The following is a 14,122-nucleotide window of genomic DNA, read 5'->3' on the forward strand; positions in this document are numbered from 1 at the left end:
ATAGAGAATGTCAGCTTTAACTATTTGATTTAGATGGTGTCTGCCAAGATTCTCCACTGCAAACTTACTCTTCTCTTTATAATTAATAAATATTTTATGTAGAGACACTTTAAAATAATGTGAATATTCCATTATTCATCAAATCATCATTTATTAATTTATATTAGCATGAACTTATGACTTCCTATTATATTCAATGGGTTACCATCTCTTAGATAATAGATAATATCTTTTTTTTTAACGTTTATTTATTTTTGAGACAGAGAGAGACAGAGCATGAACAGGGGAGGGGCAGAGAGAGAGGGAGACACAGAATCGGAAGTAGGCTCCAGGCTCTGAGCCATCAGCCCAGAGCCCGACGCGGGGCTCGAACTCACGGACCTCGAACTTACGGACCGCGAGATCGTGACCTGAGCTGAAGTCGGACGCCGACTGAGCCACCCAGGCGCCCCTAGATAATATCTTTTTGCTGCTCAAATTGATCAGTAAGATTTCCTTCAAGCTGGCTTCTTTGTGCTTTTGTTGTTGTATTACTTTTTATTTATTTTTTTATTGAGGTATAATTAACACGTAGCATTATGTTAATTGTAGGTGTACAATACACTGATTTGATATTCATACACATTGTGAAATAATCACCACAATAAGTTTAGTTAACATCCATCATCATACATAGTTACAAAAAAAAATTGTGTGTGTGATGAGAACTTTTAAGATCTACTCTTAGCAACTTTCAAATTATTATTAATTATAGTCACCATGCTGTACATTACATCCCTATGACTTGTTTATTTTATAACCAGAAGTTGGTACCTTTTGTACTTTTTGACCTCCTTCACCCACTTCACCTATCCCCACCTCTCACCTCTGACAGTCACCAATCTCTTCTCTGTATCTGTGAGCTTGGTTTTTTATTTGATTTTGGAGTTTCTTAGATTCCACATATAACTGAGATCATGTGGTATTTGTATTTCTCTGTCTGACTTATTTCACTTAGCATAATGCCCTCAAGTCCAGTTATGTTGTCACAAATGGCAAAACTTCATTTTTTTACAACTGAATAAATTGTGTGTGTATGTACACACACACACACACACACACACACACACACACGGGCACCTGGGTGGCTGGGTGCCTGGGCGGCTCAGTGGGTTAAGTGTCCTCCTTCAGCTCAGGTCATGATCTCACAGTTTGTGATTTCGAGCCCCAAGTCAGGCTCTGTGCTGACAGCTCAGAGCTTGGGGCCTGCTTCAGATTCTGTGTCTTCCTCTCTCTCTCTCTGCCCCTCCCTCGCTCACACTCTGCCTCTCTCTCAAAAATAAATAAACATCAAAAAAAAATTTTTTATATACACATTTTCTTTTTGTACAGTATTTTCAGTTTTATTTTAAAAATGCACATACAACAAAAATTGTCGTGAGCCATTTCTTGGGTCTACTTGCATTCAGCACTTGTATTTGAACAGCTTTCTCTGTTTTTACAATCCCAACAAATTCCTTCTATCATTTCAAGCAGTCCTTCTTTGTCCTGCCAGGCCCTGCTTCTGGTAGTTTTTCCAATCTCTCAGGTGTATTTAATGGGTGTGTTTTCAAAGCTTGTTCCAAAAGCTTCTGTTCTGTTGTCCAAGGGGTGAAATCTGTTCGTGGACCTTCAAATTGTTCTGAAGGTGTTGCTTGGGACACCATTCCATGCTCTTTTTAAATTTTATCAAAATCCTTTTTGTTTATGTCATCTTTTTTTATGAGGATCAAGTTCTTGAAGACTCTGCTCTACCAATAACATCTTTGGCAGTTCTCTTGACTCCAGAAGAAGGTATGTTCATGTAATTAGCAATAACTTCCCATCCTCACTTTGTTCCACAGGAAAGAGGTTCAATTAAGTAGTAATTGCAAATCATCTTCTGCCTAATTTTTACTGCCATTTCCACTTTGTCAGTTGATTTGTCTGCATTCTTAGATGCTATCACATGAGAGCTTCAGATTCCTCTCTTTTCTAATGTGCTCATTTATTTCTTCTCTTTTTTACAGAGCAGATTTTGCTACTTCTTTCGTAGGTGATGTCAGTGTTTCAAACACAGTAAGCTTGCTAGTTCAAGTCAATCACAACATTTTTCCACTTCTTCCATCACTTTAACCTGCTCTGCCTCATTGTCAGAAAAGTGATTCCAGGGGCACCTGGGTAGCTCAGTCGGTTGAGTGTCCAACTCTTGATTTTGGCTCAGGTCATGATCCCAGGGTCCTGGGATTGAGCCCCGAATCTGGCTCTGCACTGAGCATGGAACCTACTTAAGATTCATTCTCTCTCTCTCTCTCTCTCTCTCTCTCTCTCTCTCTCTCTCTCTCTCCCCCTCTGCCCCTCTGCCCCTCTCCCCTGCTCATGCTCTCAAAAAAAAAAAAAAAAGTGATTCCAGGTCTTATGTGTTTCAAAGTTTTTCCTTTCCTTTTTAATGGCTTTTTTTCTGAATAGTTTTTCCTTCTTAGCCAATAATGCTTATTGTCTAACTTCCTCCTCCTCTTTCTCTTTCACTAACCAAGAAGCTTCTAGTTCGGCTTGTCTTTGTTTTTCTTTAGCTTCTCGCCCCTTCCATTGTGCTTCTGCTTTGGCTCTCTTTTCTGCTTCTTTCACAGTTTTTTCTTCTTCCTTAAACTTCTTAATCACTGGACCACAGCTATGTGCATTGTCAACTAATGTTCTTACTTTGTTCATTTCTCCTTTTTTTCTTTGTGCCCCGTTGCTCTCTACTGCTTTTCAATCCATCTCCTCTCATCACAACATTCTGCTTTTTCTTTTTCTTCTTCATCTAAATAAGAAAATTCTCTCGAAGAATCAAAACTTTACCAGAAAGAACAAAATTCATCAATATCTTCAAATGATGAATTCATAACCCAAGGTTAGGGACATTTTTCTTTTTACTCAATCATCTGGAATTCCTTTGAAACACTGGGGGAAACACTTCAAAGAAAGTGTCCTTTGCTTCACTTTTAGAAGGAATCAGAGTTATCAAAAGTAGGATCTACATTGTTGAATGCTTGTCTTTCCACCAGATCAGATAACATTTCGTAAGCCTTAGTTATGCAAGTGAAGTAGTTGTTATCTTCTTCTTTATTGGTTCACCAGCTGCTTTCCATTTGTCTGGGTGATGTTTTAAAATCATTGCTTTATCTTCCAGTCTTTGGGATCAAGTGTTTTCAACGGGGAAACTCTTCTAACTGCAATTCTTCATCTTCTGATCCCTCTGATAACTCTTTCTTATCCTCCAGTTCCTGAAAAGAGGCAGAAGCATTTCTGTTCTCTTAACAAAAAGCTTCAAACCACCTGACAGGGTGTTGAAGCAGAGGTCAGACTGTGGGTGGAGCCCTGGCCATCTGCAGTGCCCAGCAGGAGCAGCAGGAGGGCACCAGGCTACAACACATTTTCTTTATCCATTCGTCCGTAGATGGACACTTAGGTTGCTTCTGTATCTTAATTACTGGAAATAATGCTGCCATGAGCTTGGGGGTGAATATACCTTTTCAAGTTAGTGTTCTCATTTTCTTCAAATGCCCAGAAATGGAATTGCTGGATCATATGGTAGTTTTATTCTTAATTTTTTTGAAGAAACTTCGTATTGTTTTCCACAGTGGCTGCACCAATTTACATTTCCGCCAACTGTGTAGAAGAGTTTCCTATTCTCCATACTCTCACTAACACTTATTTCTTGTCTCCTTGATAGTAGCCATTCTAACAGTTGTGAGGTGATATCTCATTGTGGTTTTGATTTGCACTTCCCTCATGGTTAATGATGTTGAGCAACAGGTATAGGTACATTATACATTGGCCATCTGTATGTCTTCTTTGGGAAAAATGTATATTCGGATCTCCTCTCCCTACCTTTTTTTAATCAAATTGTTTTTTTCTATTGATTTTTATGCATTCTTTATTTTGGGTATTAGCTGCTCGGTAGGTTTCCTTTTCATTTTGTTGATGGTTTCCTGTGCTGTGCATATATCCTTTTGATATGGGCCTTCATTCTGAGAACGATTTACTCTCTGGCCCAATAGGATGCCCCGAAAGTTTTCACTGAGCCCTGGAATCAGTCATCTCTGGAAAACCCTGATACTTGTTTAGTAGAAAATGATATTTAGAAACCTGGATGGAAAGTGAGCTCATTGCTACTGAGGTGGAAAGGGGGTGCTACTGCAAGGCCATCGTGCATACACATGCACATCTATACCCATCTCTTTATTTATTTTATTAATTTAAAGTATTATATTTATTGAAATCATGAGTTCACACCAATACAGCCAATTCCAACCTAACACCACAGTGTTCATCCCAGTTTTCTCCCTTTCCGCTACATAGTGAGAATCCTGACTCCCATTTTTCTTGATATCTTTATCTTTTTGATTAAACCCCCAGTTTGTAATTCATTCCCATTATTGCTGCCAGGTGTTCCCTATATAGACGACGTCTTTATTCTGCTCAGGCTTTGAAACCTCATGGCCAGGCTGCACTCCACACGGGCACTCTTCCACCCAGCTTGGGCTCTGACACTCTGCTCTGGGTGCCCTACCATGTGAATGCCCTCCTTACCCAGCTTGGCTCTAACACCCCACCCTGCACTCCCCACAAAGTAGACTGCCTCCTCCTCCCACTGAGGCTCTGACCCCACACCAGACTGACCCTGGCAAGATGCTCTTGACTGGTTCGGAGGGCTCTGCCTCCCCCCATCACACCACCCACCTCAAGATGCCTCCCTTAGGGGCATCTGATTTAATATCTGAGCTTTTCAGAAAGGAGAAAAGAAGCCAACTGACACATTATCAAATGCTATTTTAAAATATGAGAATCATTCTAGAGGGAAAGAAATCACCAGAAACTTTCATTTAAAACTGCTTGAAGGGGTGCCTGGGTGGCTCAGTCAGCTAAACATCTGACTCTTGATTTTGGCACAGGTCAAGATCTCACAGTTATTGAGTTTGAGCCCTGCATCCAGCTCCAAGCCCCGTGTTGACAGTGCAGAGCTGCTTGGAATTCTCTTTCTTTCCCTCTCTCTCTGCTGTGCTCACACACTCTCTCTCTCTCAAAATAAATAAATAAACTTAAAAAAAATTGCTAGAAAAAGATCTTCAGCAAATTAAAGCATTGTTTTTTAAAATGAATTCTAACCATGAAGAAAATGTTTATTTCCCATGAAGTTCTTATATCAACCAATAAACAAAAATATATACATTATACAGTACTTTGTGAAACTTCTCTTAGCATATACATGGCCCAGTGCAAGAGGACAAATGTAGACTTACAAACCAGCAGAAAAAAAAAGTACTTGAAAGTTCTATTAATAAACTTTCAAATAAAATAGGTTCTATCCTTGTACCTTGACAAATTACCTTTCATAACAAATATTTTTAAATGTATGAAATTATGTTGTTTTATATGATCAAAAGTCAGCTAAATATCAGAGATAACTGAATTTAATTATTACTGCATGTCTGGGGTGCTCTGTTGATGAGTCAGTAATAACTGAGGAATAACAAAACAAAGACACACAAAATTCATTAATTACATTTATTCCATGAAATTTACTTTTCTAGTTTTCATCTTAGCAAAACCACTAATTATGTGGTCATAATCAAGATTTTTCATATAATTTGTTTCTACTGTGAGTCATTCCAAATTAGATGGCCTTTCTTGAACCAGAGAAGTTCCTATGTAAGTTTTGTTGTTTGTTTATTTGTTTGCTTTTTACTGATTTGAATTTGGAGAAACTTTGCTGAAACAATAGCAACTAAAGTAAAATCTCTACAACATTACTTAGATTCAGAAACAAATCATGAATTTTTGTATCATGCTCAAACACTGTAATAAAGCTACATATGAAAAAGTATTGCAGTTGCTAAATATTACAAGATATTTTAATTTCACTGTATATATCATTATCATTTAGTAATTTTTATCATCTCTTAAGTCAGCATCTATATCTGAGATTTTATATAAAGGATCAATTATAGAGGTGCCTGGGTGGCTCGGTCTGTTGAGTGTCCGACTTTGGCTCAGGTCATGATCTCATGGTTTGTAAGTTCAAGCCCCGTGTCGGGCTCCGTGCTGACAGCTCAGAGCCTGGAGCCTGCTTCTGATTCTGTGTCTCCCTCTCTCCCTCCCCTCCCCCACTCACACTGTGTCTCTCAAAAGTGAATAAATGCCTAAAAGAAATTAAGAATAAGTTATAACACATGTTATATCTAGACCTATACATATCAATTTAAGAGTAATATGAATCATTTAGTATTACACAATCTTTCCCCGATGTCGTGTTCAATTGTTGTAAGCGAGTAAGAAAATGGATGCTAGGCAGTATTGCAACATAACAAACAACTCATTGTGTGAAAATGTATTCATATCATCTGAGACGAAGAAATTGGCAGGTTAGTTAATTAGTTTTCTCTCTTACCTGAGTGCTTCTACTACTCAAATCCTTCCCTCAGAAATGTTTGTTTCTAATGTTTGCAGTGGCACAAACTACAATCTTCAGCACGCAGACACAGTCACTTTTTATTTTGAGGACAGGAACAAGGGATGGAGAGATGAATGGGTTTGTCTCAAGAGGGGTTGTTTAGGATTACAGGTCATGCTGTGCCACAGCTGAGCTCATCTCATGAGTGACACACAGTCCACACATTTATATTTGTGTGTGTGTGTGTGTGTGTGTGTGTGTGTGTGTGTGTGTGTGTGATATAAATGGAGCCCTCTGAGGCATAGGACCAAAGCCAAAGGCCCCTTTGCTGGAGGCTAAGGACAGTAATGCTATGCTGCCTACAGGGTGTTAAGTTCTGTATAAAATAACAGATGAAGTCATAAGACAGGGCCTAGTTTTTCATAAGTTTGAAACTAAGTGGAGAGCTGCCAGGGGAGAGGGAGGAGTATTAGGATCCATAAAGTGAATAAACACAGTAAGACTGAAAGGTGCCCAAATGTCCAGAAATAGGAGGCACTTTGTACAGATTACACACTGAATCCCCATAAGTCCCAGACTGTCCCAGGGGCAGGGACTGTCTCAATGGCCATGGAACCATGCGGAGCACGTGGTACAAAATCAATGCGCAATAAATGTTGAGGAGGAAAGAAAGGAGCATATGGCCTCTGAATTGATGAACTCAAGCTTCTGATGCTTTAAAAATAAGTTGTCCTCACCCCCAATCTGTCCCCCACTTCCTTCTTTCTCCCACCAGCCCTCTTAATTCTTCTTTACTCCCTCAAATGCACATGTTTAGAAGTAAATCTTACCCAATGCATCTTATGCTCCAATGCATATTTGATATGGTCTCTCCCATTTGACTTTATTTTAATTAACATTTACCATGGAGTGTTGTACATTTAACAATTTATGTGACCTTAGGGAATTTTTTCCCCCTATACATCCTATGTGATTTCATTTCTGTTGATGAGGTTTCTGACAAGGAAGTGAAGCATGGTAATCCTTAACATCGTTAGAGATGTTTTTTTTACAACAAAGTAACATTCTTGAGATGATTTTCCAGACCCATTAAAAATGAGAAGTCTTAATCATGCCCAGTAACAAAAAGAAAAAAAATAACTAATGTGGAATGAACCCAAATTGTTCTTCATCTGTTGTGGAACAGAGCTATACATGTACAGTCACTCACAAAAGCACTCGCAGCCATGCTCTAATTCACCCTCTTAAATGCCTGATATTTGATCCTATCTTGGTTAGCTCTGCTTGCTTTAATTATGATCAAAAGCTGGACATTGAGAAATAATCCAGATATTTGTCAAGCACCCGCAAAGTTCATGGTACCAGATGAGGTCCTCAGAACATAGTGTACAGAAGAGACAGGCCTATTCTTAAGGAGTTTATAATCTAAGAAGAAAGGAAATAAGAACATACAATTACAGTAACTACAAAATGAATAGGTCAAAAGACTGCATTTCCAAGTTAGAGAATGGGTTGAATCCAAGTTAGAGAACAGGATGAATAAATTCAAGTCTTACCTAAATGCTGGTTTGCACAAAAGCATACACAAAAGGAAAGAAAGAAGCCAACAGAGAACATGATACATTTGACCTAACTTTTTAAAATTAAGGTAAAACTTACTTACAGTGAAATGCATACATCTTAAGTGTACAATTCAATGGGTTTTAACAAATGTACACACTCCTGTAACAAAATAATGATTATGATACAGAGTATTTCCATCACCCCAGATAGTTCATTAATATCCATAGTCCCTCTTTCATTCCTCATTTTAGTAATTTGTGTTTTCTCTCCTTTTTTCTTGGTCAGCCAATTTTATTACTTCTTTCAAAAAACCAACTTTTAACTATTTATTATTCCCCATTGTTTGGATATTTTCTGTCTTATTGATTTCTGCTCTTTATTTTTTCCTTGTACTTTTTCTAACTTTGTTTACCTCCTCTTTTTCCAGCTTCTTAAGGTAGAAACTGAGGTCATTGATTTGAGAATTTGCCATGATCTGACATAAGCATTTAAAAAAGATAAACAAAAAATTTCCCCATAACTTTTGAAGTATTTGTTACTATCATTCAGTTTGAAATATTTTCTACTTTCCTCTTTGCTGTTTCCTGACATATGGCTTATAGAGAAATGAGTTGTTTAATTTCCAAATATCTAGAGTTTCTTTAGGTACTTTATTTGTAATTAATTTCTAATTTAATTTCATGCTGTTCTGAGAATATACTCTATAAGATTTCAACCTTTTAAAATTTATAGAGAATTACTTTATGAGCCAGCATATGGTCTAACTTGGCAACCATTCCATATTCACTTTGAAAGAATTCATATTCTGCAGTCACTGGGTGAAATATGCTATAAATTTCAATTAAGTCAAGTTGGTTGATCTATCTTCTATATTCCTATTGATTTTTGTCTATTTGTTTTATCCACTTGTTACATTAATTGCCAAGAGAGGGATGTTAAAAACTGTGCATTTGTCTATTTCTCCCTTTTGTTCTATCAATTTTGCTTCATGTATTTTGAAGTTGTATTATTAAATTTATAGATACTTAGGATTTTTATATTTTCTTGATGAATCAATCCTTTCATCATTATAAAATGTTCTTCTTTTGGGGCGCCTGGGTGACTCAGTCAGTTAAGTGTCCAACTTCAGCTCAGGTCATGATCTTGTAATTTGTGAGTTTGAGCCCTGCATCAGGCTCTGTGCTGATAGCTCAAAGCCTGGAGCCTGCTTTGGATTCTCTGTCTCCCACTCTCTCTGACCTGACCCTGCTCACGCTGTCTGTCTCTCTCTCTCTTTCTCTCAAAAATAAGTAAACATTAAAAAAAATGTTCCTCTTTATCTCTGGCAATGTTCCTTGAAGTCTACTTTGCAGTCTATTAATATAATCACAACTGCTTTCTTATGCTTATTGCCTGCATGATCTCCTTTTTCCTCATTCTTGTACTTTGAACTTATCAGTTTATGTTGAAAGTACATTCTTCTGTAGACACTTTCTCTCTCTCTCTCTCTCTCTCTCTCTTTCTCTCTAATCCATTCTGACCATCTTATTCTTTTAATTGCAGTATTTAATCCATTTACAGTGAATTGATATCTTTGGGACTGGGTTTACAATCTTGCTTTTAGTTTTCTATATGTCCTATCTATTATTTCTTCTCTCCCTCCTTTCTTTTTTCTTTGGGCTTAAGCAAATATTTTTAATATTACATTTCAATTCTTCTAATTTTTTTTTTAGCAACACATCATTGCATTAGTTTTAGTGGTTGCTCTAGGGATTACAATATATAATTTTAACTTACTACAATATGTAATTTTAACTTATTACAGCTTAATTAGGGTTAATATTGTACACATACAATAAAGGGAGTATACTGTACAATTCCATTTCTAGTCCTCCATATTTTTTGGCTTTTTTTGTGATATATTTCATGGTTACATATGTTTTAAATCCCACTATGAAGTGTTACTATTTTTTTAAATAATATGTTTTTAAAAGAAATTAATCAGTCTAATGTTTATAATTGGAATCACAGAAGGAGAGAAGAGAGTAAACGGAGCAAAAATTACTTTTCCAGGGGCGCCTGGGTGGCGCAGTCGGTTAAGCGTCCGACTTCAGCCAGGTCACGATCTCGCGGTCCGTGAGTTCGAGCCCCGCGTCGGGCTCTGGGCTGATGGCTCAGAGCCTGGAGCCTGTTTCCGATTCTGTGTCTCCCTCTCTCTGCCCCTCCCCCGTTCATGCTCTGTCTCTCTCTGTCCCCAAAAAAATAAATAAACGTTGAAAAAAAAAATTTTTTTAAAAATTACTTTTCCAAACTTTGTGAAAAACATGTACTTAGGCATATATTTATCCAAGAAGTTTAGTGAACCCCAGGTTGACAAAGACAAAGTACACATATGCTCTCCCGCACACACACACACACACATACCCAAGCTGGAGAAAAAGAGATACATTACATGCAGAGGAATAATGATAAGAATGACAGCTAAATTCTCATTAGAAACAATGGAAGCCAGAATTCAATGAACACCTCTTAAAGTGCAGAACAAAAACAAGAAAAAGCTTTTAGCACATAATTCTAAATGCAGCAAAAATATCTTTCAAAAGTAAGGGTGAAGGTTTAGTTTCCCATATTTACAGAGTGATATATTCAAGCAGATCCTTCCACAGATACTGATTATGAAATCTGGACAAAATGTTTTTAAAAAACAACTATTTAAAGGCATTCAAAAGAAACCACGGAAAAGTTTCCACTTGAAAACCCATGACTGAAATATGTAAGAATTATGTTTGGGATGTTTTTGTCTTAAAATATTCTTCCAAACTCCATATATCCAGAAGCAGAAAACTAAAGCCTTACTCATTCAGTGTGACAGAGGGCAGAGTTCAAGGCTGAAAGAGCAGCTAGAAATTTAGAAATGTAATCCTAAAAGGGCAAAAGTGTCAAAACCTGAATATTAATCTGCCATAAACTGACTACTAGTTTATGAATGCATGGGACATACCAATGATACCAATGGGACGATAACAGTTTTAATCCAGTCAAATTAACTGCTTATTAAAATAAAAAAAACAACAATCCTGGGCGCCTGGGTGGCTCAGTCAGATGAGTGTCCAACTCTTGGTTTTGGTTTTGGCTCAGGTCATGATCCCAGCATCATGGGACTGAGCCCCGCATCAGGCTCTATGCTGGACATGGAACCTGCTTAAGATTCTCTCTCTCTCTCTCTCTCTCTCTCTCCCCCCTGCCCCTGTCCCCTGCTCATGCTCATTCCCTCTTTCTCTCTCTAAAATAAAATAGGGGCACCTGGGTGGCTCAGTTGGTTAAGCATCTGGCTTCGGCTCAGGTCATGATCTCACAGTCTGTGAGTTTGAGCCCCGCGTCCGGCTCTGTGCCGACAGCTCAGAGCCTGGAGCCTGCTTCAGATTCTGTGTCTCGCTCTCTCTCTCTGCCCCTCCCCTGCTCATACTCTGTCTCTCTCTGTCTCAAAAATAAATAAAACATTAAAAAATAATAATAAAATAAAATAAAATAATAATAATTAATAATATTAGCAGAAAATACGAAGATAAGAATGTGATTTGCCTAAGGAAAAAAACCAACAATCCTTAGAAGAATATAAGAATATCCAGTGTTGATACAATGTATTATCTATAATATTCAGTTTTAAATAAAAAATTACTAGCCTTACAAAAAAAAAAAAGCCCAAAAAACAGGAAAGCATGACACATTCAGGGAGAAAGGAAGTCAACATATAGTGATTCCAAGTGGGCCCAATATTATATATAGAAGTCAAAGATTTCAAAGCAGCCATTATAAAGAATTAAAATGTGTTCAAAGAACTAAAGGAAACAGTGGTCTCAATTCTCATACAGATAAAGAATCTCAATAGACATGTGGAAATTATTTTTTAAAAAAGAACAAATACAAATTCTAGAGTGAAAAGTAGAATAATAGAAATGGAAATCATTACATATTTGTAATGTCAGACTCAACTTCATATTTGAAAACAGAATCAGTAAACTTTAAGGAAATCAAAAAAATTACTCAATATGAAGAACAATCAGAAAACAGATTGAAGCATTTTCAAAAACCTGTGGGACAATATAATGGAGTCTCAAAAGAGAAGAGAGTATGGGACAGAAAAATATTTGATGAGCGTTGGCTGAAAATTTCCCAAATTTAGTAGAAAATATTAATTTCCATATCCAATAAGCTCAACAAACCCCCAAATAGGATAAATACAATGAAAACCACAGCTAGTTAGCACGTCAGGGTCAAACTGCTAAAAACCAATAACACTATATGTTAGTTGTACTGGAATTTAAAAAATAAATAAGTTTGAAAACTGATGAAAACCAAAAATAAGGAAAAATCTTAAAACCATATTTTTTCTGGTGTTCTTATTATCGGTAGTAGAAGAAATTCAAGACCAACTACTCCAGTAATGGTTGGAAAGGAGAAGTCCTAAACATTTATTTTCAGTCTGGTTCTCCTAAGACCAGATGATTAACTTGTACCCATTCTACTTTTATTTCTGTTATGCTCTACATGTGCCATTACTTATTTTTAGGATTACTCTGTACATCCTATGACTACTACTCCTTTGAACTATCTCTATTAGTCAGCTCAGGCTGCTACAATGAAATACCATAGACTAGGTGGCTTAAACAACAGCCTATTATTTCTCACAGTTCTGGAGGCTGGGAAGTCCAAAATCAGGTGCTAGTAGATTCAGTTCCTGGTAAGAGCTCTCTTCCTGGCTTGTTGATGTCTGTCTTCTTGCTGTGTCCTCATTTGGCAGAGAGAAAGAGAACTCCAGTGTCTCTTCCTCTTCTTATAAATACACTAATCCCATCATGAGGGTCCTCTCTCATGACCTCATCTAAACCTAATTGCCTTCCAAAGACCACACCTACAAATACCACCATATTGGGTATCCTGGAGGGACACAAACATTCAATCCCTAACACTATCATTGGTCCTCTTAAAACAATCAAAACACTTAATTGCTCTGCTACTTTATTTTTTATGTTTATTTATTCTTTGAGAGAGAGAGAGAGAGACAGAGTGCGAGCAGGGGAGGAGCAGAGAGAGAGACACACACAGAACCCGAAGCAGGCTCCAAGCTCTGAGCTGTCAGCACAGAGCCCTACACGGGGCTCAAACGCATGAACTGCGAGATCATGACCTGAGCAGAAGTCAACCGACTCACTCAACCGACTGAGCCACCCTGGCGCCCCTCTCTGCTACTTTTGATGAAGTTTTAGCTGAGCCTTTAGAATTAAAAAAATAAACTCCTTGGACTTCTCTTAAAACAAACTACTAAACTTCATCTGTTTCTCTGTTTATTTGAGAAACAAGACGCATTTGAAGACTTGAATTTAGGAAGAGTGGTGGGGGGAAGGCTGTCATCTAACCCAGGACTTTTAGACAGCTGTCAAACATTCCAGAATGGTTCTTTAACTGACCCTTTCTCTTCTTTCTTTTATCTCTTTCTGGGCCACTATCTTGGGAGTCAGAATAAGAATATGGTTTAACATATTGTTAAAACGATCCTGGAAGGAGAGGGAAAGCTTTCATCTAAAACATTCTGCTTCCCTCTGCTCCCTGTCTTCAAACCCTCGGATGATAGGCAGTTTTAACAGCGTTTAAGAATCATTGACATGGTACTTCCCAACCTTCTCTTCCCCTATTTAGAAGAAAAAATTCTTCTTTTATCAAGGGCCAAAGTTAACATTAAAAATGTTTTTAACCAGACTCATTCTTTCATTTCCAAGGCTGATTTAACAGTGGTAGCCTAAACTGACACTGGAACGAAATTGAAACAATCTAAATCCAAAAACAAATTGTATCCATATAATAAACTTGAGTACTATGTTTTAGCTGTATTTCAAGTAAATTTTAAGGTTTTTGAAAGCACTTTACTAGTTCAAATTGAAGGGAATGTGTAGCTGTTTCATAAAACTATTGAATACATTTGGTCCACAAAAATATTCTCCAAAACAACCTAAAGTAAAGTAATAGCCACTTGGTTAAGTTCTACTCTTTGAGAAGGGAAGGCAGCGTTTTTACCTTGAGCATTATATGGAATATCTTTCGGAGAACTGAAAGGTTTTTTTTTTCTTAAGACATCACCACTTTTAATAT

The 14,122-nt window shown here is 37.3% G+C and overlaps 1 pseudogene; it reads right to left on the reverse strand.

The window, feature by feature from the left end:
* Positions 1-1,382: 1,382 nt before the first annotated feature.
* LOC123586563 lies at positions 1,383-8,468 on the reverse strand (annotated as a pseudogene).
* Positions 8,469-14,122: the final 5,654 nt, after the last annotated feature.

This window comes from Leopardus geoffroyi, chromosome C3, assembly GCF_018350155.1.
Source record: "Leopardus geoffroyi isolate Oge1 chromosome C3, O.geoffroyi_Oge1_pat1.0, whole genome shotgun sequence".
Classification (NCBI taxonomy): Eukaryota; Metazoa; Chordata; class Mammalia; order Carnivora; family Felidae; genus Leopardus; species Leopardus geoffroyi.